The sequence below is a fragment of the Astatotilapia calliptera genome, chromosome 22 (assembly GCF_900246225.1).
Source record: "Astatotilapia calliptera chromosome 22, fAstCal1.2, whole genome shotgun sequence".
NCBI classification, from domain to species: Eukaryota; Metazoa; Chordata; class Actinopteri; order Cichliformes; family Cichlidae; genus Astatotilapia; species Astatotilapia calliptera.
In genome coordinates, this window is record NC_039322.1 from 9,546,935 (window position 1) to 9,573,843 (window position 26,909).

Genomic DNA, 26,909 nt, shown 5'->3' on the forward strand with positions numbered 1-26,909 from the left:
CTTTACACACCATGTGTCCTTTTAAACCAGATTTACTCAGTGTGTGTGTGTACAGTAGACTGGCTTTACACACCATGTGTCCCTTCAGAACAGACTATACTTTGTGTATATGTATGATGACATCACTGACCTTGTACACCAGACTGTCCTTATAGACCGAGCTACAGAAAAGTCTCTACAAACCACCAGAATGTCTGAAAAAATAGCCTTTTTTATATCTCAGTCGAGCAAAGAAAATGTTTAAATTTTAAGTTGTGTATAGGTTTGCTGATTTTTTTCATGATTTTTGATATGCATATTGTAGCTCTAGCACCTCTGGAACCCGGTGTCCCCATAGCCCTATGTCCAGTCTGATTTGCCAAAAATTTCAGAAATTGTCCCTCTAACCCAAGAAACGGGTATGTGTGTGTGTGTGTGTGTGTGTGTGTGTGTGTGTGTGTGTTTTGGGGGTTGTGTTTTCATCTAACCCCGCAGAACTCAATTCCTGCTGCACTGCTCCCTAAAGACACATTTGTCATTTTGTCATTTGTCATTCTGGAGTCCCCATGGCTGACTGGCTTCAGTTTGTGTATGTGCGCCCGGCGTCTCTGAGTGCTTATGTGTGTTCCGCTGGACACAACACAGCTGCAGCCCTCATTCTTTCCTCATTACTTCACACTTCACTCCTCTGCTTCCAACTTCACATGATTGCCATCTCCCCAGGCTCCATCTATACCTTTCCACCTCTCCAAATATCCCTTTCACTGCAATATATATATATATATGTGTGTGTGTGTGTGTGTGTGTGTGTGTGTGTGTGTGTGTGTGTATTTGTGTGTGAGAATCATGGTATGTACAATAAATATGGCTTTCTTCTCAAGCTTTTTTTTGTGCTCAAAATCATGCCAAACTCTGTTTCTTTTATTCAGATCTATAGCTGACTCATATTCAGTTGCCTAGGTAGTCCCAGGGGTTTTCAGCAAGGAGTGTAATGCAAAGAATTCCAAAGTAGAAAAGACAAAAAAAAATAAAAGAACAATTGGATGGGGAATTCTGTATATGCACAATACCCTGTATGAAAAAAATAAATCACAATTTTCTTTTCTTGGTCTTTTTCATTCGCATCATGGGTCTCATTAAATACACCCAGATAATAATCAGAATTACATTTCATTCTTCCTCTACGGATCAGAAAATTAATGTTGAGTGCCTCCTCAGCTTTTAGTGATGATCGAGCCAAACTATTTAGTGTCCATTATATGTGGTCATTTCAGAGCCATTGTCATTTTGAGCTGGCAATGTCAGGTAAACTTTTAGTTCTGGTGGCTATTACTAGCAAGATCATTTTTACAGAAATCAACTATTGAAGGAAAAATTGCCAAATGTTCTTATATATAAATGAAATAACATACACTCATACACACTGAAAGGCTGTTCTTTGTGTTTCCTTTTCTCTGTTTTACTCTGATCTGGGGTTTGGGCTACACTAATTGTTTTCCCTCTGCCTCCAACAGAATAGAGGAACAGAATAGAATAGAGGAACTATGTAATTCATGTGCGTGCTTGTGTACGTGCGTGCGTGCATGCACATGGAGGGATGGATGGATGGATGGTTGCAGGCAGTAGGGGTTGGGGTGAGCTTTAGGGTAATGGACTTAGGGTGGAAGCTTCCATGTATTGTGAGGATTTTTTTTTTTTTACATCAATGGCATCGAGGTCCTCCTTTGGCCATCTTATGATTCCAGATGTTTATCTGTTGCCAAGTAATGTGTATATTGATGCCTTGGCTCTTATTACCACCATTCAGCTGGCTTTTCAGCACCTGTCTTACTTGTTGGAGGTATTTGACTGTGGCTGACCTTCATACATCTTCACTGAGTTTCCATTGACCTATGACCCATAACCAGGAGCTTGTAGTTGTCCTTTATGTCCACCGTCCTGACTTTTGCCAATTCCACCCCTTCCGTCTAGATTACTCTTCCGCTTTTTACATCCATTCACCACACTTATCCAGTATTATCTTCCATAGTTCCACTGAATTCTTGATGAATGTTGTTACCCCACTATTAGGCATGTAGAGTCACAAGCAGTCCAGTATCCATGTGTGAGGCATTGAGTCATAAGCTTTCCTGTGGTCAGTCCAGGTGGTACTCATTGGTCTGCCTGGTCTTAGAGTACTGGATTACTGCTCTATCAACCAGTAGTTGGGGCTTTTTTCCAATGCCAGGTGATTGACTAGTGGAGATAATTTATCTGAATTTAAAGAATGGAACCACACCTCATATACTCCCTTTCTTGTCCTCCATCTAAATAAGCCTCCTGCGCTAAAACCCGCTGTTCTCATTTTGCTGTTTTTGTTTTCCTTCCACGTCGGTGCAGCAGTGTTAGTTGAATATCTGCCTTTGTGATGTTAACACTTTTCTATCTATCTGCCTCCCCATCTGTCTGTCTGACTGTCTGGCATTCATTCCCCTCATTATCATACGTCAATAGTATTTAAAATATGCGAAGACCGTATTGAACATACATCCAGCATACAAATTTAAGAAGCAATAAAGAGTCTGCGTTGTCGTCACACACATGAGCATATTCTGATTTGTGCTATATGTACTCCACATTCTACAGATTAGCATCCACCCAAGCATGGGGAATCACCTCACATCATCCGCATACAGCCTAGATATTCCAATTACGCAGCCATACCCAAGCACTCACTCATGCTTTGAAAAAGACACACATCTCAGTTTCACGCATGTATTCCCATGCCAGTCACTGAGTGTTCGCAGGGTTGTCATGCGGTCTTTATCTCAGCTGAAGCCTCCTCAGAGCTGTGCATGGTGCCTGTCACAATCTCTTCACCTCAGTGTCAGTGAAATCTTCCCAGGAAAAAAAAAACATCATTAAGTCCTCCTCAAGGGATCTCTCTGTGGGAAAAATAAGCCGGGGGTTTACATTTGTTAGACAGTGGTCGAGCTGGAATTCCTATTCCACTCAATTTGAGTAATGAAACAACCATCAGAGCTTATCACTGGACTCAAGTTGTGGCTCGAGGGCTTTATTCTAGTCTTATAACTCGCTGATTTTCACTCAATTGATTAAAAAATGATATCATTATTTTCCCCCTGATCTTTCATTCTTAACTATGAGACAATAAAAGAATTCCCATCTTCTTTGTAATTTATTTTACACCCATGACTAACTTAGCATTTTATCAGTAATCAAGGAGCGCGTTGGCGATTGCATCAGGCTTTCATAATGACAGCGGTGCCATTAGCGTTGGCTCTGTACATGAATGAGCTTGGCTGTGTGTATGTGTGAGTGTGAGCTCAAGGTTTATAGACCATGCTAAATGTCCCTGGGATGTGAGCCATGTCGTATGGCCTCTGTCTGTCTGCTCTCTGCAGCACAGATCAGCACAGCACTGATAAAGCATGAAGATAACAGTAGCATTAGTCAAGGACACACTCATCTTTCTTTGTATCTTTCTCCTCCCGTATAAAATTCTCTTCTTCTGTATGTCATCTTCTCACCTTCTCTCTTCATCCCTCACCTCTCCAAATATAAGTCCTTTATTTTATTGTGCTCATATTTTGATTTGTTTTGGCTTGATCCTTTTCTTTTAAGCCCTAATCTTTGTTATGGCGCTCCCATATTCTGAGAACTGATAAAGACACACCACTTATCACATACTTGCATGAATCAGTCTTACCAATTCTACAATTTCTACAGTATTGTTTGTCACAAATGCATCAACAGAAAAACACTGTATATGTGTGTGTGTGTGTGGATGGGTATTAACATCTTTGTGGGGACAAAAAATTGGAAGTTTACTATACTTGTGTGGACCGACAGCCCTTGTGGGGACCAACATCCTGGTCCTCACGAGTTTGAAGGCATTTTTGAGACTCAAAATGTGGTTTTAGTGTCAGGGTTACAAATAGGTTATGGTTAGGTTTAGGGTAAGGGTCAGGGTTAGGCATTCATTTTTGATGGTTAGGGTTAAGGTAAGTGGCTAGGGAAAGCATTATGTCAATGAGATGTCCCCACAAGGATATAAATACACACGTGTGTGTGTGTTCCTGTCTAGCTATCTTTGCGAGGACCAAAATTTGCATTCTACTATACTTGTGAGAACCAACAGTCACCTGTGAGGACACACACACCGGTCCTCACAAGTTTGAAGGCCTTTTTGAGGCTCAAAATGTGGTTTAAGTGTCAGGGTTACAATTAGGTTAGGGTTAGGCATTCATTTTTAATGGTTATGGTTAGGGTAAGGGGCTGGGGAAACCATTATATCAATGAAGGTCCTCACTAAGATAGTTGAATGGGCTTGTGTGTGTCTGTGTGTGTGTGTGTGTGTGTGTGTGTGTGTGTGTGTGTGTATACATGTGGGTGGCATAGAATCCACTTGTTTTGGAGTAATAACATATGCTTTCTATCTGCGTACAAATGTTTCTCTAGGAGTTCTGTCTGTTAGACTTTACCACAAAGAGGCAAGCTCCCTGCTGCTCCTGTCTGAATCAACTCTTTAATTGTATGATCTTTCCCTTTTTATACTTTCTTCATACATATGCACCTGTTTGTGCCGAAACAGAACTTGAAATAAACTCTTTATTTTCCACTAGCTACGAGAAAACAGACAGATGAAAGAGAAAAAACATGAATGTTCGCCTAACACTCTGAGATGAAGGGCATAAGCAGGAGGAACAGTAAAGGAGTAATGCCTTGGAAGTCACATAAGACTTTTAAGTAGCTGTCAGACTATGAAATATCTGTCCGAGCAGATCTGAGAGCATCTGACCGAACCAGGGTCACTTGCTGTCATGTGGGCTGAAAGAAGATGAAAGATTGTTTTTGCATTTGAGCCCTTCGTATTACCATAATACCACATTTTCTGGCAGTTAGTGATGGACAACACAACTTCAGTAGAGCACTCACATCCTCTACGACTGATGTTCAGCCTCTTACAAGTAATACCCTTAAGTTCAGACAAAAGCCTGTTGCACACCATCAAAAAAATCACACAGTGCTTCTCTTCTTTCGCATCTTTCTTTCTAATGTTAAAAAGAAAACCACTTGACATCAGAGTGAAATTTAGAGGGCGGAAAAGCTGCAAATTAACACCTTCAAACTGAAATAAATAAATAAAAGCCAGTAGTGGCTGGTGCTGATGATGAGAAATGCAAACTACTTGCTCTGCTAACACGGTTTTCCCCCCATTCCTTCTCTCCATCCCTTTACCTTCTTTTCCCTCATTCTGTCTCGGCGGTCTGCCTGAGGCACTTCCTCTGGATCAGATCTGACTTGTCATATGAGCACAGTAATCCCTCCATTACAAGTGACCGGCCCAGAGTGTGTATTCGTGCACGCTTGTGTTAAAGTCAGTGTCTCTAGGGCTATGGCCTGGATTGAATTATTCATGAAGCATGTTTATTCCTTCTGCTTTACTCGTGTTCTCTCTCATTTGCCACTTTACATGCCTGCTCCCACCACCCCTCAGTTCTCCTCAGTGTTCATTCACCCCGTCCTTCTCTGACCCTGCTGCTGGGTGCTAACTGACATTCAGTCTCATGAAATGTCAGCATGCATTGACACTGTGAAACATGATTGCTTGTTTCATGTGCACATCATATTCTATACATGCCATCTGTGCAGTCCAATAAAAAGATCTACATGGGGACATTTAAATAAAGAAATCTTTATCATATGTTCTCATGAATGAATTTGTTTAAGTGAATAGCACAGGGTGGCATTGTGTTTTAGCGGTTAGCACTGTCACGTCACAGCTAGAAGGTTCTGGGACCTGTATGAGATTGCCCCAAATGCTTTTGTTTCCTAAAGTCCAAAGACATGCATGTTAGGTTAAGTAAGTGATTCTAAATTGGATGTAGGGATGCCTGTGTGTGAGCATAAACAGTTGGTTGGCTCTCTTTCTCTTAGAGCCGAGAGGCACTGGGGATCACTCCAGACTGTATACTGCCTATTTCCTAATGTTAGCTTGGATAAGCTCAAGCATCCCAGGAAACCTAGTCAGATAGATAATTTTAAAGCAAAAATTAGAGACCAGCTGATATTATCGGCTGATATTAGCTTTGTCGAACGATCCATATGGCATTTTGGCATTACAGACAGTATTCATGTCACACAGCTTGTTCACAAAGAGCCACTCTGCAACTTTCCTTTTGGCAACATTCCCGTCTGAAACAATACAAACACATTAACCAGCTGTTCTGAGCAGAGTCAAGGCAAAGTAATCAAGTAGATACAGTTAGGTCCATATATATTTGGACACTTTTTACCTGTTTACTGAAACATATTCCAATTATAGTATATATTGGACATGGAAATAAGGTGTAGACTCTCAGCTTTCATTTGGGAGTATCCACATCAAAATTGGATGATGAGTATACGAGCTTCTTAACATGTGCCACCCTGTTTTCAATGGGACCAAAAGTAATTGGACAATTGACTAAAAGACTATTTCATGGGCAGGTGTGGACAATTCCTTCATTATGTCATTAATGATTGAGCAGAAAAAATGCCTGGAGTTGATTTGAAGTGTGGCGCTTGCATTTTGGATCTTGTTTTGAACAGAAAACATGCGGTCAAAGGAGCTCTCCATGCAGGTGAAAAAAGCCATCCTTAAGTCATCAGAGAAATTGTCACAATATTAGGAGTGGCAAAATTTACAGTTTGGTACATCCTGAAAAAGAAAGGAAGCACTGTGAATTCGGAAACGCAAAAAGAGCTGGACATTTACAGAAGACAACAGTGGTGGATGATCGCAGAATTATTTCCACGGTGATGAGAAACCCCTACACAACAGCCAACTAAGTGAACAACAGTCTCCAGGAGGTTGGCTTTTCAATATCAAAGTCTACCATAAAGAGAAGACTGTGTGTGGTAGATACAGAGGGTTCACTGCAAGGTGCCAGACACTCATAAGCCTCAAGAATAGAAAGGCTAAATTGCTTTGCTAAAAGACCATCTAAAAAAGCCAGCACAGTTCTGGAAAAACATTCTTTGGACAGATGAAACCAAGATCAACCACTACCAGAAAGATGGTAAGAAAAAAGTATGGAGAAGGCGTGGAACAGCTCAGCTCAAAGCATACCACATCATCTGTAAAACATGGTAGAGGCATCTTGATGTCTTGGGGGTGCATGGCTGCCAGTGGCACTGGAACACTAGTGTTTATTGATGATGTGACACAGGACAGAAGCAGCAGAATTAAATCTGAGGTTTTGAGAGACATACTGTCTGCTCAAATCCAGCTAAATGCAGTCAACTTAATTGTTTCATAATACAGCTGGACAATGACCCAAATCATACAACCAAAGAAACCCAGGAGTTTATTAAAGAAAAGAAGTGGAATATTCTTGAATGGCCAAGTCAGTCGCCTGATCTTAACCCGACTGAGCATGCATTTCACTTGATGAAGACTAAACTTAGGAAAGAAAGGCGACAAACAAACAGCAACTGAAAGCTACTGTAGTAAAGGCCTGGGACTTTTCAACCAAGTATTAGACACAAAGATTATATTTTCAGTTATTTAACTTGTCCAGTTACTTTTGAGACCCGGAAATGAAGGGATTGTTTTAAAAAATGTTTTAGTTCCTCACATTTTTATGCAATTGCTTTGTTTCATTTAAAATTCATTGTGGGAATGTACCAAACCAAAATTAGAAAAAAAGTTGTCTCTGTCTAAATATTTATGGATCTAACTGTAAGTACCTACACATGACTAACCTTAGTCAAAGTTTTTGCCACATCTTTTACCTTGGAAAAATATTAATATGACAACAACAGTTTTGTTACTGATCTAGTTTCATTGTTTAGGTTATTTCCTCTGCAATGAGCTTTCCATTGCCATTTCAAATAAATAATAAATTAGGCACTACAATAACTGCCAGAAAACAATGTAAGCAGTTTAAAGAAGGTACAGTGGGGCAAAAAAGTATTTAGTCAGCCACCGATTGTGCAAGTTCCCCCACTTAAAATGATGACAGAGGTCAGTAATTTGCACCATATGTACACTTCAACTGTGAGAGACAGAATTTGGAAAAAAAAATCCATGAATCCACATGGTAGGATTTGTAAAGAATTTATTCGTAAATCAGGGTGGAAAATAAGTATTTGGTCAATAACAAAAATACAACTCAATACTTTGTAACATAACCTTTGTTGGCAATAACAGAGGTCAAACGTTTACTATAGGTCTTTACCAGGTTTGCACACACAGTAGCTGGTATTTTGGCCCATTCCTCCATGCAGATCTTCTCGAGAGCAGTGATGTTTTGGGGCTGTCGCCGAGCAACACGGACTTTCAACTCCCGCCACAGATTTCCTATGGGGTTGAGGTCTGGAGACTGGCTAGGCCACTCCAGGACTTTCAAATGCTTCTTACGGAGCCACTCCTTTGTTGCCCGGGCGGTGTGTTTTGGATCATTGTCATGTTGGAAGACCCAGCCTCGTTTCATCTTCAAAGTTCTCACTGATGGAAGGAGGTTTTGGCTCAAAATCTCACGATACATGGCCCCATTCATTCTGTCCTTAACACGGATCAGTCGTCCTGTCCCCTTGGCAGAGAAACAGCCCCATAGCATGATGTTTCCACCCCCATGCTTCACAGTAGGTATGGTGTTCTTGGGATGCAACTCAGTATTCTTCTTCCTCCAAACACGACGAGTTGAGTTTATACCAAAAAGTTCTACTTTGGTTTCATCTGACCACATGACATTCTCCCAATCCTCTGCTGTATCATCCATGTGCTCTCTGGCAAACTTCAGATGGGCCTGGACATGCACTGGCTTCAGCAGCGGAACACGTCTGGCACTGCGGGATTTGATTCCCTGCCGTTGTAGTGTGTTACTGATGGTGACCTTTGTTACTTTGGTCCCAGCTCTCTGCAGGTCATTCACCAGGTCCCCCCGTGTGGTTCTGGGATCTTTGCTCACCGTTCTCATGATCATTTTGACCCCACGGGATGAGATCTTGTGTGGAGCCCCAGATCGAGGGAGATTATCAGTGGTCTTGTATGTCTTCCATTTTCTGATGATTGCTCCCACAGTTGATTTTTTCACACCAAGCTGCTTGCCTATTGTAGATTCACTCTTCCCAGTCTGGTGCAGGTCTAAAATACTTTTCCTGGTGTCCTTCGAAAGCTCTTTGGTCTTGGCCATGGCGGAGTTTGGAGTCTGACTGTTTGAGGCTGTGGACAGGTGTCTTTTATACAGATGATGAGTTCAAACAGGTGCCATTCATACAGGTAACGAGTGGGGGACAGAAAAGCTTCTTACAGAAGACGTTACAGGTCTGTGAGAGCCAGAGATTTTCCTTGTTTGAGGTGACCAAATACTTATTTTCCACCCTGATTTACCAATAAATTCTTTACAAATCCTACCATGTGAATTCATGGATTTTTTTTTTCACATTCTGTCTCTCACAGTTGAAGTGTACCTCTGGTGCAAATTACTGACCTCTGTCATGGATGTCTGACAGCTTCATTAAAAAAAAAGGTAGTAAATGTTATATAAATAAATGCAATATATACTGTGTGTGTGTGTGTGTGTGTGTGTGTGTGTGTGTGTGTGTGTGTGTGTGTGTGTGTGTGTGTGTGTGTGTGTGTGTGTGTGTGTGTGTGTGTTCGGTTTGCAATGTATGTGTGTATAAACTGGTGTGTGCAACTGTTATTGATCTGCAGCGACCTGCGATCAAACACAATTAGGTGTGAATTCTACAGATTGTATATCGACAAGTCTCCTCCTGCCGCCGCCGCTGCTGCTTCTGCTGCTTCTGCGTGTGCATACTGAATCAATAGATGCACAGATACTTCACACACACTTTAGAGGCATTACCACACTGCACTGAAGCATTCTGCACTGATCATTTAAATGCAGACGGTTGGAAGTTTAACAGGGTAGGTTTGGTTTTTTTGGAACATCAAAACAGGGTGAAAAATGCAGTTTATTTTTGCCCCATGCAGACAAATAAATTCTTGGTTTTTGCAACAGTTTATATCTGTGCCTCTCACTTTATGTGCACAAATGTGCATTGATGAGAATGGTTTGCATGTCAATCCGTTATTGATTCACCAGTCATCCTGTGTGCGCATGTGTTTGTGTAATGCGTGTGTGCGTTCTCCACCGTGGGCTGCCCTCATACCTCTAGGGCATTATGCGCTGGAGCCAAAGTCAAAACGACAGAATAAATTAGTTGCTGTCAAATCCCCTGCCAACTGTTGTCTTGGTAACCTTTGTTTACTCAGTCATTTGAAGATCAATCTAATTGGCGAGCTCTGTCTGGCTCAGCAGCACTCTTCTCTGCTTTTTTTCCCCCACCAGCAGCCAATCACATTCACTCAGTGTGAGACAGGTATAAATAAGGGGAAGGATGGATGGGGGAATGAATGGTTTTTGTCATTTATTGACCACTGTGTGTTATCTCTCAGCATGTTTTGCTCTTTTGTCTCACTGTGTGTGTGCTTGCAATGTGTGCCTGTATAGCTGTGTGAGTATGTGTGTGTGTCTTTCCAGCACAGCAAAGGTCATGCATTATGTGGCTATGGCAGTGATTGAATACTATGTTGTATTTCTATTTTTTCTATTGTTATTTTTTGTGTGTGTGCATTTGGCACTGTGTATGCACTCATGGATTTATGTGTGTATGCTTTTGTTATCTGTGCGTGTGAGCAATAGGCATTAAGAAGGACTTGACTCTGTGTCAGCTGAAAAACAAGCAGACTAATTCAGACGGAGGGAGCTATGCGTGTTGTATCCAATCACAGAGAGGGATGCCTTTCTTTGAGGACTACCCAGCAGGCTTTGTTGCCATTTAGCTCAGTAACTGCAAGTATGGGGCTCATTTAAAGTCATCAGATCCCATTCTAGTCCAATTATATCTACTCTCAGTGGTGGATATCATAGTAACAAAACAAGTGTCTTGAGGAAATACTAATAAGGGCTCATCACAGACACAGTCGGATACACACTCACGAGCACATGCCTAAATGCAAACCAACCAAGCAGGGAGGAACATTTTGGTACACTGAGTTGCATGCATAGCACAGGTCTGGCAAGGCTACTGTATTTAATTAGCAACTTCAGTTAACAACACATGGTGACAGCAGTTGTGGAAATTATTAATCCAGTTAAAGAGCAATGAGATCAACAAACAATATTAACTGTTAAAAGTTGTTTTAGTGTGTATCATAGGTGATTATTTGCATTTTATGGATATATTCTCCTCTGTGGACATTTTCGAAGGGCTGGACTATAAGCAGAATATGCTGACTGTAATTGGCTCACGTCAGTTGCATTGTCTAAAGTAATTTGCTGTAACATGTTCCACTAGCAACGCTACTCATGCCAATTACTTGTGGTTGTCGCTGGTTCTGTTTATGTTCACAACTGTGAAATATCCTGAAGCTTGAGGAAAACATTTCTCCTGCGTCACTCACATTTGTCTGTGCCTCTGCCAGCTGCCAGTAGTTCAAACCTGGGCACTAGCCTTCGATCTCTGTTCTGACTCCTCCAGCTACTTGGCTGCCCTACTATGTTCCCTATACGCTGACACCCCTCAATAGACTGACCCTGATTCCCTCTTTGAGAATGCAGGGTCATCCTCATTTCCCGTCATGAGTTGAAACACTTTTTTTAGCCGTCTTCTTACTTTACCTAGTCATTTCTGCTGCTCAGTGGTAATAGTATTGTATTGCCTTATTTTTTTATTGCACATACAATAATGACACTGATATCACTTCCATAAGTTGTTATATTGAGCGTGGTAACAATATTTTTCAGTTTATTGAGAAAACACAAACCAAGAAAGCATGAGTTTGTATTTCTGTTTTTGTCCACCCTTAGCAGTCCAATATTTCTTCTCTGTTCCATCTAGTTTAGTTTTCACCAACTCCTGAGGGAATCTTCTGCTTTTTAGCTGATAATTCCCTGCTATGTTCTCGAGCTATTCACTAACTTTGTAGCTGAGTATGCATAACATGGATATATAAGAGCTTTTTGCCTTAAATGCCTGTCTGCTATTGCCTAAAATAAGTGGGAATCGAACAACATAAGAACATTTCCTGCTAGAAAATCACAACAATAAGCTAAAAGATACTGAAATGTTCCACTGACCTAAGGAGTGCTGCAGAGTTTGGAGAATTGAAGTGACTATTTTCAAAGTAACTGTCACACAACGTGCACATTTTAACCATTTTTCTTTAAATGAATATATAAACTGAGTAATTTTACTTTGAAAAATGTAATATTATGTTCCAGAACTACTTACTGAGAAAAATAACTGGATATAGTCTCCAAAATACGATTCTTGGTTATTATGTAGCACTCTATTGTACAGTCCCTCTTCATACTCATATTGCAGGAAACTCTGAAGTTCAACTCATGTGTCTGTGTTGGTGGTACACACTTGACATTTATTATCTTTTGACGAGTTTAGTATGTGCGGGGATGTGCACTGAACAGAAGTGGACCTGGCTGTGTACGTGATATTTAGCGCTGTTTCCTGCCTTGTTCGTTTCACTTCCTCTCTTATAAACTGTCATGCCATCTAATCTGCCCAGCTGGTACTGTCAGAGCATGTGTCTGGATGATGAGAACAGTGATAGTGAGTGTGTATGTATTTGCATGTGTGTGCATGGATGTTTGCATGTGAGGATGTACTGAGTTTCTCTTTCTCAGCGGAGTAACAACGATACTTAAATCCCTGAATTTGGAATGGAATTGTTGGATTGTAGAGATTTTTAAAAGCAAAAGGCAGTATAAATATTTCAGTCAGGGTTAGTCATAGTGGGCAATAATTCACAAGGAAAAATTGGGACTTTAAAAGTATTCTACCTTGCCATTACTACTTTTTCAGTTTATTTGATTTTTGTGTATGATGAATGCTAATAGAATTGTTGCATGTTAGTGAGAGTCAAACTACTATTGCCTAATAACTGAAGTGCTGAAATAATTTAATGATCATGTCATGTTAACCTGCTATCATATACTCAACATGGTCAGGTTGGAAAAGATTGATAAACCACTGATTTGTGTGTGAAACGCCGTCAGTGTTTAGATGTCAGACATATGGCCTTTTATTTGGCTCCAGAATACCTTGGAATACAAAGGAGTTGATGGTGAACTCAGTGACTGCTACGTCCTATGACTGCAAAACAAACCCAAATCTTTGGCCCTCTATCGAGTGCGCTGATATTCTATGTTTGGTTTTAGCCAAACATGACGCTGTGCATTTCAGTTAGACATCTCCACTTTCGTCTTCTCTTTCCAAAACATATTGTTCCTGAAGTCCTGTGGTTTGTTCAGATGCAATTTTGCAAACCTAAACCATGCTTCCATGGTCTTTTCAGGGACATGAGGCTTTCTCCTGGAGAGTGTTCTAAACAAGCCATAATTGTTCAATAAACTGTTCGTGAACATTTAACATACTGAGGCCTGTAGCGTCTTAGATGTAGTGCTTCCGTTTTAAAAAATTTTCTCTGAGCGTTGCAGGGTCTGACCTCAGGGTGAACTAAGGGTGTACTTGGGTTTTCACTGGACTGAATAGGGTCGTGTGAAAATGTGTTTTTCACATGTGCAGGTTTAGAAAGCAGAATTGTATTCAACCAAAAAAACCAACAACCACTCTTCATCTTAATCACACCACACAGGGTTGTGGCTTCACTGTCATTTTGAATATGACTTAGCCACTTACTGTCACAGATTAAAGTTGACAGCATTATTTGGTTTGCATTTGTGTGGTTTCATAAATGGGCAACAGCTGAGGTCCTAAAAGTCTTTACCAAGAAATGCCATTTCTTTGTGACATAAAAGTGTACTTTTTCATTCACATGGAGTTCTCAAGTGTTACAATTTTACTTTAGTGAAAGTTAAATAGTATGTAAAGAAGTCATAGAGAGGAAAGAAAATAAAAAAGAAGAGAGAACTGAGAGAAACAGAGCATGTGTGCGTCTCATTTTTGACACACACAAACTCTTCCTGGAGGCTAGCACATGTTTTTTCTTGCACTCTCACATCACTGTGGTAGGTTTCTCTATGTCATCTGACACGCAACAGGATGTCTGCAAAAATGTTTCTGTTTACAACCCATCTGAATACTGCATAACCCACTGTGCATTTTTGCATCTGTGTGGATCTGTCATGTACTATTAGTGCACAGCGAAAGGCATGGTGACATAAATGCTGTCTTACACTTGACAGGGAATCTTCACGTTTAACTTTGCATCCTCCTTGAAGGATGCTTTTTGTCTCCATCTCTGAACTGAATTGGTATCTGTGAGTGTGAGGAGCAACAAATCAAAGCAGTTGACAAAGCGAGAAAGGGAATTCCTTTTTATTTTAGACTCCCTCCTCGGCTTAACCTCTCACTTTTCTTACCTAGCCTTCCTGTTCCCACAGTCTGTTGCACTCAGATTTATCTACTTCTTATGTGATTTAACACTTTTAGATCACAGAAAAATGTATATTGGTATTATTAAGGACAATATTTAATTTAGTTCAGCTCAATTCAATATTTATATTGGGCCAAATCACAATAACAATCACCTTGAGTTGCTTTGTGTTGTAAGGTTAACACCCTACAATAATAGAAATGGCATAGCTAGTACAATTCACAACAAAGTCTAAAAAGTAAATAGCTAAACATTTTATTTTGCCATATAAAGGCTGAAATTTCTGTCTTGTTGGTGTACAGCACATAGAATCTCATATGCAATGGGATCTGGGAAATCATCTGTACTTCGGGGAATGTTTTAGTATCTATACAGAGATCTTTCACTAGAGGTGATGTTAGTGTCAAGGCATGTTAATCACATATCCTTGAGGCACTGATAAACTGGCACATATAGATGTGGAGTAGCGTGGAAACCAAAGGAAAACAGTTTACTGTGCAAAGGGTTAAGTGATGCTGCTAATCATTGTGCTCGGGGGTTTTAAAAGCCCTTTCAGAACCCGTAAGCACAGCTCTTTTTATGATGGTCCCATCAGCTTACAGCTTTATTTATTAATTTATTGCTGCTTAGGGTGTAACACCGCAATCTTATCCCATTATAACCATGGCAACTGCTCACTGAACTCTGTGTACAATCCTTAAAGGTTCAACATTGATTATAATTTCCAACATTTGTGAAACTATGAACATATGACTGGAAATTGTGGGAGAAAGAATAGCCTAGATATTTCTTATGACACCAAAATCGCGCCATGCATACTTTATTCTAAACTATAGAAAGACACCGGCTGCACACTGGAAAAGGGAAATTACATTAAGCATACTGCTAGCTCTGTTAATTTCCTGTTGCCAACAAGAAAGCTGGAAGCATATTTGGAGAAAGTTAGCAGATTATTAAGTTGGAGATGGAAATAGTGGTGGGTGTTTCTGCTTCTGGGTTTCTGGATGATCGTGTGTTTGTGTGTGCATTAGGTCCCAACTTTGTGTGTGTCTGTGGACGAATGTTTTCGTTTTACACTTGGATCGTGGCCGCTTCTCACAAAGTTGGAGTGATCCCACTCACTCTCTGCTCTTTCCTCTCTTTCCTCAGGGCGTGCAGATAGTAAGAGGTTTTAATAGAGAGAGCGGTGGGAGGAAAAGAAAAAAAAAAGCTTACAAGTGTTCGAGTGAGCGGGAGATGGGTGAACAGAGGTGAAAGTGCAAGACGGTTGGAAAAGAGGAGGGTGATCAGAGGAGGTCAGCAAAAAGGGGCAGTGCAGATCAATAGAGGCCAAGGAGAAGAGCAGATGAGATGGAAGGATGCAGAGCCTCAAATCCAGATGGGAAGGCATTTTGACAAGCAACTTTACAACTGGCCAACTACTACCAGCAACAATCTACCCAACCAGAAAATAATCATTGTCTTACCTCCTAATGAATTACTCACTGGGTCTCGCCATGTTGCCTGTTTCCTAGTTTAAAATAGTTTTCTCTTTTGGTCTCTCTTCTAACTATGATTGGTGGTTTTGTTTTGTTTTTCCCATTTAAGCTGTGTCTCTGGCCAAATATTCATACCACACATGAACCAGAAAAAGAAATGTGGAAATGAAGCAGCTACATCCTGAAAAACCACTTGCCCTTTGTGTCACGGTCCTGGGTCGATGACCCAGTGTTTTGTTTATTATTATTGTTCTATAATTTCTTTGCTGTAAGTGACTTGTGTTCTGATCTGATATTTGGTTTTCATCATTGTTATCACTACTAGTGTTTAAGCGTCTTTCTCTGTATTTCTAGTGCTCAAGTTCTCATGTGATTTCTTGTTCTTAGGTGTCCCTTTTAGTCCAGTGTCAAGTCTGTGTCTTGTGAATTGTCTCTTGTTTCCTGTTTTATTTTGAAGGGCTATGTCTCATGTCAGTTTTTCTAGTTCCGCTTCCTCTGTCTCGTTAGGTCTCATTCCTCCCAGCTCGTTTCCCCTTCTGTCTCTAATTCCTCGATGACTCCCTCAGTGTATTTAAGCCCTGTGTTTCTTTGTGTCAGTGTTGCGATTTTGCCTGTGTGTTCCAGTTTGTGTTTTTCCCGGTTTGGTTTCTGTTTTGTTTTCTGCCAGCAATAAAGCTGTGGGTTTTGAGTTGCATTCAGTCTCCGAGTCCTGCGTTTGGATCCTCACCTCCGCCTGCCCGCACACAGAGCCCTGACACTTTGTGTGTCTGTAGCCTCTGCATAAGTTGTTGTGTACCCAAGTCAGCCCTGTGTGCAGCTGGCTCATGTGCCAAATGCAGAAGTGTAACAAGGACAACGCAGCAGAGGGCAGGCAGCAGCAGTGAGCAAGTGAGTTGGGGTAGAAGGAAGCAATTGGCAGAGACAGAATGACTGTGTATGAGTGACTACGGTGGAGAAAGGGATATAGGGTGTCAGGCTGAAATCTCCACTCTGCATAACCAGGACTTCAGGACCTATTGTTCAGGCTTTCAACCCAAGAAACGAGACAGTAAGCATTTGTAGCAAGATGCTGATGGTCTAGAAGGGTACCTTACAGCTAGTCTGGCAGATTACAGAGTGTACCAAAGAGGTTTTTGTTGTTATTATTTTGTCTGTGTGTGAGCAGGGTTATGCAAAAGCTACCAGGCTGATTTTCATTAAACTTGGAGGAGCATGTGGTCTAGCCAGCCCAGCTCTACCAGGGTGCAAAAGCATATAATGAAACCTCAGTTTAACAGCAGGTTAAAACTGAAATATAAATTGAATGTAGTGTGCTTTGTTTTATTTTTTTAATTTATAAATGACCTGCAAAAAACAATCTAAAAAACACAGCTTGGTTTATACACCCAGTACATTTTAAAAACAGAAGGAAAGGCATCAGTGTACCCCCAAGTGCTGAGAAGCTGTATCACTTTCCTCTTAAACAACTAATTTGTTGTTTGCAGTGTCATATTAGTAGGAAAACTCCCTAAAGGTGGCACAGGGGATGTGCCAGGCAGCGGTTTCATAATTATATCCAAGTGTTGGCCTCTCCTTTGTGCTTCTAATATTGGTGTTACAGTTTTATAAACACTTGATTAGCATATTGCCCTTGGCAGAGATCTGTGCTATGTGTCTGAATTTATTAGAGCTGGGGCCACACAAACACTAAACTATATGCATGTGCATTTTTTAGTGTTGAAGGCTCAAATTGAACACATTCTGAAAGATTCAGGAAAGTTATATTAGTGACCCAGATGTTTTCAGTGTATTGGGATTAGATGCCACAGACAGCGATGAGAAACTAGAATGTAAGGTTTTATTTATTAATTTTTTTTTAAAAAGAAAGCTTATGTTGTGAGCTTTGAAAATGTTTCCTAGAATAGGAAATGTCACATAACAAACTGGATAACTGATCAACTGTACAACTTGAGGAAAACTTAAAAGTTTATTTCTCCTACCTGAATTCTTGAGAAATGCATGATTTTCATTTAGTTAGTAGAAACGCTCAAAAAATACTCAGTGTATTGCATTATGATCTAGTTCTTTTGCACTTAGTACAAAAATATCCTGAAGTAAATAAATGGGGAAGTGTGGTGTTGGATCAATACTGCATACAGTTTTGGTTGTATGGAGAAAGAGGACTTGAACTGTATAGTAATCACTGTAGCCATTTCAGCAGTGACCCCCCCCCCCCCCCCCCCCCCCCCACACACACACACACACACAGCAAGGCTTAGTTAAAAATACAGAGCAAGGTTTTTATTGAACTTCCATGTTTCCACACAGAAATGCAGGCGCGCACACATACACCCCTACACTCGCAGTCCATTTGGGCTTGCCTTCCAGCAATAGAGAGCTCCAAGTGTGGAGGGTGTCAGCCAACAGGAAAGCAGGGATCGAGGGAGTGAAATAAAAGGCAAAACAAATGCAAACGGAGAAATGATGCTACAACGCTTCAGGGGAAAGACAAATCGATACTCTTGCACACATAACACTCCCACGCAGCAGCTAAATAATGCTGCTACTTTGTCTTTCCATCTCCCTCCATGACCTCTGTCATCTTTATGCACTGTGCAGAAAAGTTTATTCTTGTTTTGCACAAACTGCATTTTTTTTCGTCATACTTTCTCTAAGTGTATTTACAAAACAGCTTCTGTGTGCAATCTCTCTATTAAAAAGCTTTTTTTATTTGCTTCTAACTTTCTTGAAGGACACGTTTTACAGTTTGTTGGCTCCAACGCCGACCAACACTTTCAATGTGTTTGCTTTGCTTGAAGTTTGCTTGGAAAAAACTTGGGTTATGCTATAACTGAAAATTTGCTCCATTAACACTCCAGTATGTCTGGGTCAATCAAGTGTTTGATTATATCTGTTTTTCACCAAATGTTATCCAGTCAAATAAGAGTAAGATTTTATCATAGCGTCTGTTTAATGCATCAGTGGTGCTGCAGCATGTGGGGATACAGGTGTATCATAAAGATGTAGGCTTACACATCTTGGTATTTTATTCTCTTAGCCCCAGTTGTGCCCAGTAGCTGCTGCTGAATTGACAATTTGCTTTTCTTTAACATTGCATTTAAAGAGAGATGTGGACTATTTCAGTAGCAATCCAGAATTATGAACTGTATCGTTAAAAATGAGTTTGCCACATTGCTGCGTGCTAAATATTTTGGGAGTCTTCCTTTTGTCTTTTTGTTGAGATAACTTGTACTTTATTTTGAAACTTCTTGTAGCTCTAACCATCTTCTTACAAGGGCCTTGAGAGGTAAGCTTTTTCTTTAATTAAAAAATTCACAAGGCCAATTTTTTTTTTTTGACACACTATATACTGAAAGCAGTTTATTATAATAGCAGATTATTCATAGGTTTCCTTGTTGTATGCACAATAGAAGAGGATTAAACTACTGTTTGACACTCAATCAACTTGAACTAATAGCGCTAAACTTCACTGGTATGTACTGAAATACTGATTTCCACTGTTTAGTGGAATAATCAGATGTGCAGGCTTTGCACGTCAGGAGAGATTTATTCCCAGTGTGTTATTTGATCCCCAGGATACATTTATGTAGTGTTAACGCCATCATGATGAGCAGCGTAACAGAGACAATTTTTAATAATGATGTGAGGCAGAGGTATCAGAGGACCACTTCACCAGCATGCTAACAGCAGTAGTGTGGAAGTGGAAGAAGGAAAAGGCATAAAACTGGGCAGTTTTAAAGGTAAACTCCTAGTGCCAGTGCTTGATTGTAACTGGTGCTGATAGATACTGGTGTGAATGTCTCCCTCTTCTACCCATGTTATGACAAGCACTGTAGTAGTCTGGTCTGCAGATTTGGCCAACTCCTAGAGCCTGACTGTCAAGTCTGATTTACCAGCAATGCAATTTTGACTGTTCAATATACTTTAGCAAGTTGGTTTCATGTTTTACCAACGTGTTGTAGGAGCACAGCTTCATCTGCACTGTCAGTAATGACTCTTGTAGTTTCTGAAATGTATAAACTGGATTGATTCAGGATTTGTAGGCCTTAATTAAAAGACAATGACTGAAAGTGTTTATCTATACTTATTATGCATCACCCTGAGGTTTTGCGCATATACAGTTTATCTTTCATGGTCCAGAAAAGAGAGGAGAGACCTTTGATGTGCAGCGTGTTCTTAATGAACTGATGTTTTAATTTGTACAGTCTTGCTTGTTTCTCTTTGACTTTTTCTACTATTTTAAATACAAGACTGCGCAGCGAGTCTCCACCACCTCAGCCACCTGTTTGTCTAATTTTCCTACCTATTTAAAGCTTTGACTCACCACAACTCTCTGCCTGTATCAGGCAATGGCTGTTGACAGCAGTAAGTGAAGCAGTAAATAGCGCAGTAAAGTGGGTCTCGAAACGTCTGCCATGTCTGCTTGTGCCCCATGATTTTTTTTCCGTTGCTCCCTGGCTAGCTTCAACATTTTGTTTAAGGCATTAAGGCTTCTTTTATCCACAGATTTTTAGCATCCTTCTGCACTATGAATAGCTTGCTGTGTCCAATGCACTTGCCCGAGACCATCGTATTCTAGGATACACACACTTAAACAGACGTGCACCGCTGCATTCACAGAAACGCACGCAGGCAGTGTAATGCTCCTTGAGTCACTTTACTCGATGACTCACTGTCTCGTTCAGTCTGTCTCCGCATGCTTCAGTGGCTGGACCATAATTTCTGGCAAAGGCATTGCTTTGCAGAGTATTCTAAAGAAAATTGTGTTCTGAGTACAGCAAATGCTCTTCTAAGCGCAGTCATTCTTCGAAGTATAGTTCCTTACATCTTGTTTTTTGTCCCAAATTCTCTATCTTTTTGTTGACTTGTTTCCCCTCCTTTCATGCCTTCTTTTCTCCGTCCCCTTAATTGCATGCCTTCTGTCCCCTGACTCTTCATGACGCCATGTTGCATGTCTTAATTAAACGGCTGCTCAGAAGGAGGAAGACATTGTGTGAAATGGGGGACATAGGGGGGAAGATTTAGAGGGGGTGGAAAAGAATGAGTAGTAGGGGATTAATGAAAGAAGAGTTTGTTAATTACACAGCAAGGTCAAGGCCGCTTTACCTTCACAGCTTAACACTAGGAAGGCCCAGGCTTCTACCTTTCTACCTTTAAAACCCGGAGAGCAGCCAAATGGCTGGTAGGCTTTTAGCTAAGCTTTAGCTTCAGGCAAGTGGAAGCTAAATTGGCTAGTCATTCATATGTAAATTGGGTTGTTACCTGGGAATTCTGGAGGGAGGGGAGTGGGGGTGTGTGGATGAGGGGGGGGGGGAGCTGCTAAAAGCGGTGAGCTTCCTTTTGTTTCATCTTGATGCATTCTCAATCATCCAGGGAAACAAATCTCCAAAAGTCACCAACTTGGAGTGTTTCAGTTTGCCATCTTAGGGAGAAATCAACACACATGGGTGTAGGTCCTTTGTTGCTGAGATTTATTGATAAAAACAGTACAAAAAATCAACCATTTGTACACATTTTTACAAATAATTATAAAAAGTGAGTGAGTACATTTCAACATTTTCAGCAATCACTCACAATCCTGGCACTGCCATGGTATCTGTAGTCTGCATTTACCACATGTGTATCTGTTGCAGTGAACACATCGCACAGTGGCATGATTGTTCTTGCAATTGTGTTTGACCTGACACATGGCTCTTTTTCCAGGGCTCGGTGTGGAGGGTTGTGTCAAAGGCAACTGTTCTTTTCTTGCCTTCTTCGCAGCTACATGAGAGTGAGCTAACTCCCTTGCAAGCTCCACCAGGAAGTCCACCCGTCTTTCCTTCGTCCCGGAGCATGCTTGATACAGCACATGTGCATTCAGTGCTGCCATGTCAATCATGTTATAAAACACGGCAACTGGCCAGCGCCGTGTTCCTCTGCGGACAGTGTACTCCCGAACCATCTGGTCCATCACATCCACGCCACACTTTGTTTTGTTGTAAAGGGTGACAGTGTTTGGCTTCCTTTTGGTAGTGTTATCAGTCTGAACCACGCCGTGCATGCTGCTAAGAATATAGACTGTCTTCTTCCGTTTGGCCGCATACGCCGTCAGCGTGGCAGCAGAGGTTGAAAACACCTAAGAAATAAGATAAATTGTTATTTCCATAGCACTTTTACACACAATGAAAGGGAGACAGGTCCCCACCTGTTCTTCACGCCACACTGTGCCATCTTTCGCTGTCTCAGTCCCCAAACAAGCTCTCTTTTTAGGTGGAGAAGCAGTCTCCTCATCTGCAGTGTGAACAAATTCAAATTGTGAGCAATGGGAAGGTCCAGTATCTCCTCCTTTTTCACATCGCTTTCACTTGCGCAAAAACTTCTTAGACGGAAAACCACCATCCTCGGCACAGTCAACAAGATTCGCAGGGAAATTCCTCAATCCACTAGACAGACAGATCGCAATGAATTCACCACTCAGGTATGTTGCAGGTCTTTTCTGGTTCTATGTTTATGTGTTTCATTGTGTGTAAAAGTGCTATGGAAATAACAATTTATCTTATTTCTTAGGTGTTTTCAACATCTGCTGCCACGCTGACGGCGTATGCGGCCAAACGGAAGAAGACAGTCTATATTCTTAGCAGCATGCACGGCGTGGTTCAGACTGATAACACTACCAAAAGGAAGCCAAACACTGTCACCCTTTACAACAAAACAAAGTGTGGCGTGGATGTGATGGACCAGATGGTTCGGGAGTACACTGTCCGCAGAGGAACACGGCGCTGGCCAGTTGCCGTGTTTTATAACATGATTGACATGGCAGCACTGAATGCACATGTGCTGTATCAAGCATGCTCCGGGACGAAGGAAAGACGGGTGGACTTCCTGGTGGAGCTTGCAAGGGAGTTAGCTCACTCTCATGTAGCTGCGAAGAAGGCAAGAAAAGAACAGTTGCCTTTGACACAACCCTCCACACCGAGCCCTGGAAAAAGAGCCATGTGTCAGGTCAAACACAATTGCAAGAACAATCATGCCACTGTGCGATGTGTTCACTGCAACAGATACACATGTGGTAAATGCAGACTACAGATACCATGGCAGTGCCAGGATTGTGAGTGATTGCTGAAAATGTTGAAATGTACTCACTCACTTTTTATAATTATTTGTAAAAATGTGTACAAATGGTTGATTTTTTGTACTGTTTTTATCAATAAATCTCAGCAACAAAGGACCTACACCCATGTGTGTTGATTTCTCCCTAAGATGGCAAACTGAAACACTCCAAGTTGGTGACTTTTGGAGATTTGTTTCCCTGGATGATTGAGAATGCATCAAGATGAAACAAAAGGAAGCTCACCGCTTTTAGCAGCTCCCCTACCCCCTCATCCACACACCCCCACTCCCCTCCCTCCAGAATTCCCAGGTAACAACCCAATTTACATATGAATGACTAGCCAATTTAGCTTCCACTTGCCTGAAGCTAAAGCTTAGCTAAAAGCCTACCAGCCATTTGGCTGCTCTCCGGGTTTTAAAGGTAGAAAAGCCAAATGGCTGGGCTCTGGGCCTTCCTAGTGTTAATTGTGCCCTGTGATTGCGTTGCAAGGCGTCAATTTTAATTCAAGCAGCGGGCGCACTAAGCTGCGTTAATTGTCACATTGCATTTGTGTATGTATGAGCAATCATGTTGATGTATGTTTTTGGATGAGTGTTTTGCTTTTTTTTGTAGTGTAATTTGAAGAATAATTAACGCATTAAACAAGTGTTTTGTGTGCATGTTGATGTACTTATATTTACCTTTTTATGCATCTGAGTTGTGTTTTGGAACCTGGCAATTTATCTGTGTTTTTTATTATTATAAATTATATAGGAGCATGACTAAAAGAGAAATTCTAGTAAAAATTACATTTCTGAAAATACTATACAAGCATGCTGCAATTTAACAGCGTTTTCTCTTCTGTTTTTCTTTAACTTGGATCCAGTGCATAATCAATGGCTGATTTGCAAGAACCTCCCTCCCGAATTTTTCAGCTCAGTTTTTATTACTGGAGGCAGTTTCTGAGGTGTAATTGTCACAGGAAGACCTTGTTAACTATAAGCTGGTGTGATCGCTGTGTTCTTTGCAGCAAGAACAACAGTAATTTGGAGAATGCTGGGATCCATAAATTCTTGGCAAAAATCTTTTTAAATTGATTCTCTTTTCAGAAAATCATCATCATTTCATCCATGTTTATGTATGCGTGTTTTGATCCCTGAAATGGAGCTCGGCCATTAAACCCAGCGGGGGTTGGGAAGGGCAGGGGGATCAGCCCACCTCATCCGTCTCCTTGATAGACCAACTGTTCCTCATCACATGGGGTCTTGTTCTCGTACGCACACACACATACACGTATAAAAACATTCTAACCGTCGTATGCTTTGGCCATGACTCCCCTACCGGTGAAAACACTTAATCACCCGTATCGTCCAAGTGACCCCCCACCATTATCTCCATCCATCGCTGCACCTGTTTAGCCATTTAATAAGTTTGGATCGGAGACGCTTGATCTTAAATGATGCAGAGAATGAGTGATGACAAGGGATTAGGTTTGTCTTAGATGGTCCGCTGAACACTGCAGTCTTGACTTTACTGAAACCGGTATCAGACAGAAACAATTTGCTGCTCTTGGAACTCTGAATTAGTTATATCATTTAAACTGCTACTTGGAATATTTTAGATTTTTGTTTAGTACTTCACCCTGAGTGTTCATCTAATTCATTTATACTGGACAGACTGAATTGACTTGTATTCGTACACACAAATCAATGTTTTTTTTATGTTTTACCTGGATATTAAGACCACTGAGACTTAACCTTTGTTAATGCATACAGGTAACATGTCAAATGAGAGGCAGGCAGGTGAATCACTGAGGCTTTCGCTGAGCATATAAATCCATGTGAGAGAAATCTACACAAAGAATAGAGAAGAAAATATCCAAGACAGATAGCATAAGACAGTTAATCTCAAAACACTATCTTATCGAATTGTTGAGACTAGTTTGATTTGACTGGTGCCTTTTGTGATGGACTACACTGAAGGAATTTCTCATATTTTGGTTGCTATATGAAAACCATATAGAAAATTATAAAAATCTAAACTAGACAACTCTGTATACGCACGTTTGCTGGAGGCTTACACTTGTTTCCACCAAGTAGAGTCTTTGTCTTGAGGCTAATGTTTCTAACTGGAATATGCATCTAATCTTCTTTCCGCTTTGTGTTTATGCATGCAACAGCACACTTTCTTTCACACATATTAGGAACATAAATTGCTGCATAAGATGCACACCACTTTCTTATAGGCACTCGTAAAAAACACTGACTCACACAGATATGCGCACCTACTTATACGAGTTCACTCTAAGTGACTCTAATAGGTGTGTCTTCCAGGCTCGAGGGCCTATCTGATTACCCTTGACATCCTCCTTTAACAATTCTACCAGATATTAGATAGAACGAAAAGCTCTACAGCAACCCCCCCACGCCACCCCTCGTTTTCCTCTCCTCCACTGTACTTAAAGATATGCAGCACTGCTCATCCATCTATACTCTTGGGAATCAAATTTATCAGGCCCATTTGTCTATATCTGGGTCACAGTATTAATGAAAATGGCTGATGAGGCAAATGAAAATGGAATGTCATTAGAAGGCGCGACTCATTCAAGTTCACATCTCAGATTTGAATAGCTGATTCAAAGAAATCAAATGACTCTGGTGTGCCACAACAGATTGCTGGCTGGAGATTACGCTTGGTAATTTTCATAACAGGACGTACTCGGTATACACACACACTCACATATGCATATAATCATACAGACACGCACAAAGATGAGTGGCATGCAAGAAAACACAAACTCTCATCTACTCTCCATATCATCCCTAATGTTTCCACCAGTGCATGTGATTAGTTTCCAGTTGCATATCTGATTAGATGTTTAGGAAATTTAAAATGTACTCATGTGTCACAGTGAATTATGTTGCGAAGTGTTTGCAATAGTTTATTTTTTCCCATTTTACTCTTAGACGATTTCTTTGTTTTTGAGTCCATAGCAAAAACAAACACATGTTGGCAGCAGTTGTTTTTTTTTCTTCCATCCCATACTGTGGTTGAGCCTGTGGTTGTTATACACAGCGTACTCGCAGTAAAGACATGCATTTTTATGCATGAAAAATTGGAAGTAGTGAAGAATGACATTACATATTGCCATCGCAAATGGGGAGAGATGTATGTGTCTGAAAGACTGCTGTGTGTATAACCTTCAGGAGCATTACAAATCAATATTACTCTCTTACCTGCTATCCTCACTCTCAGTTTGATGGAGGAATTGTGTTTTAGCCGAGTGTGACAGGCAAGCGAAACAGAATACACACGAGCACGCAGCACAACAGCGTGTGTGAGCAGAACGTTGGATCTCGTTTTGTGTGCGATCGACCTGAAATTGGCTGACATTCATATGCACACCTGTTTGCCAACTCGCAGCTGATATGCACATAATGTATACAGAAACTCTGTTGTTCAAAAACATATGTAAACAAATATGTTCACACAATATAGGAACCAAATTTCAACTGCGCGCGTCTTGTGCAGCAAGCTGTATCCATGGTTATGTGATGGATATGTTAAGTGAGAAGGATAAGTGTGTGGGAGACTTTCCATGTATGAAGGTGATCATGACAGTAATAATCATCTGTGGGTATGAAGGCTCAGTCTGTTTCACTTCAGCTCTTTGTATATAATAAGATATAATAATTATTTTGGCAGGCAAGGAGCACAAGCATCATTATCAAAGACTGGATATTTGTGATACTGCCCCATGGTGGCAGTGCATGTATACGACTGTCTGCAAAGCTGTGCGTAGGACCACCGCAAAACCCCGTTCCTCGAATAACACCTACTCGTGCTTGTGTGTATGCATGCAGTAGTATGTGTGTAGTATGGACTTGTGTGCAGGTGACACGTTACTAAGATAAGAATGTGGCTAAGCTTCTAACACACACATAAGAAAAGCAAAAGTCCGCACATCTGGTAT

General features: G+C 40.9%; 1 protein-coding gene across 2 annotated transcripts in view; it reads left to right on the forward strand.

The window, feature by feature from the left end:
* epha10 (EPH receptor A10) overlaps window positions 1-26,909 on the forward strand; it is a 185,083-nt gene that overhangs the window by 91,176 nt on the left and 66,998 nt on the right. The gene's annotated exons all lie outside the window — the stretch shown is intronic.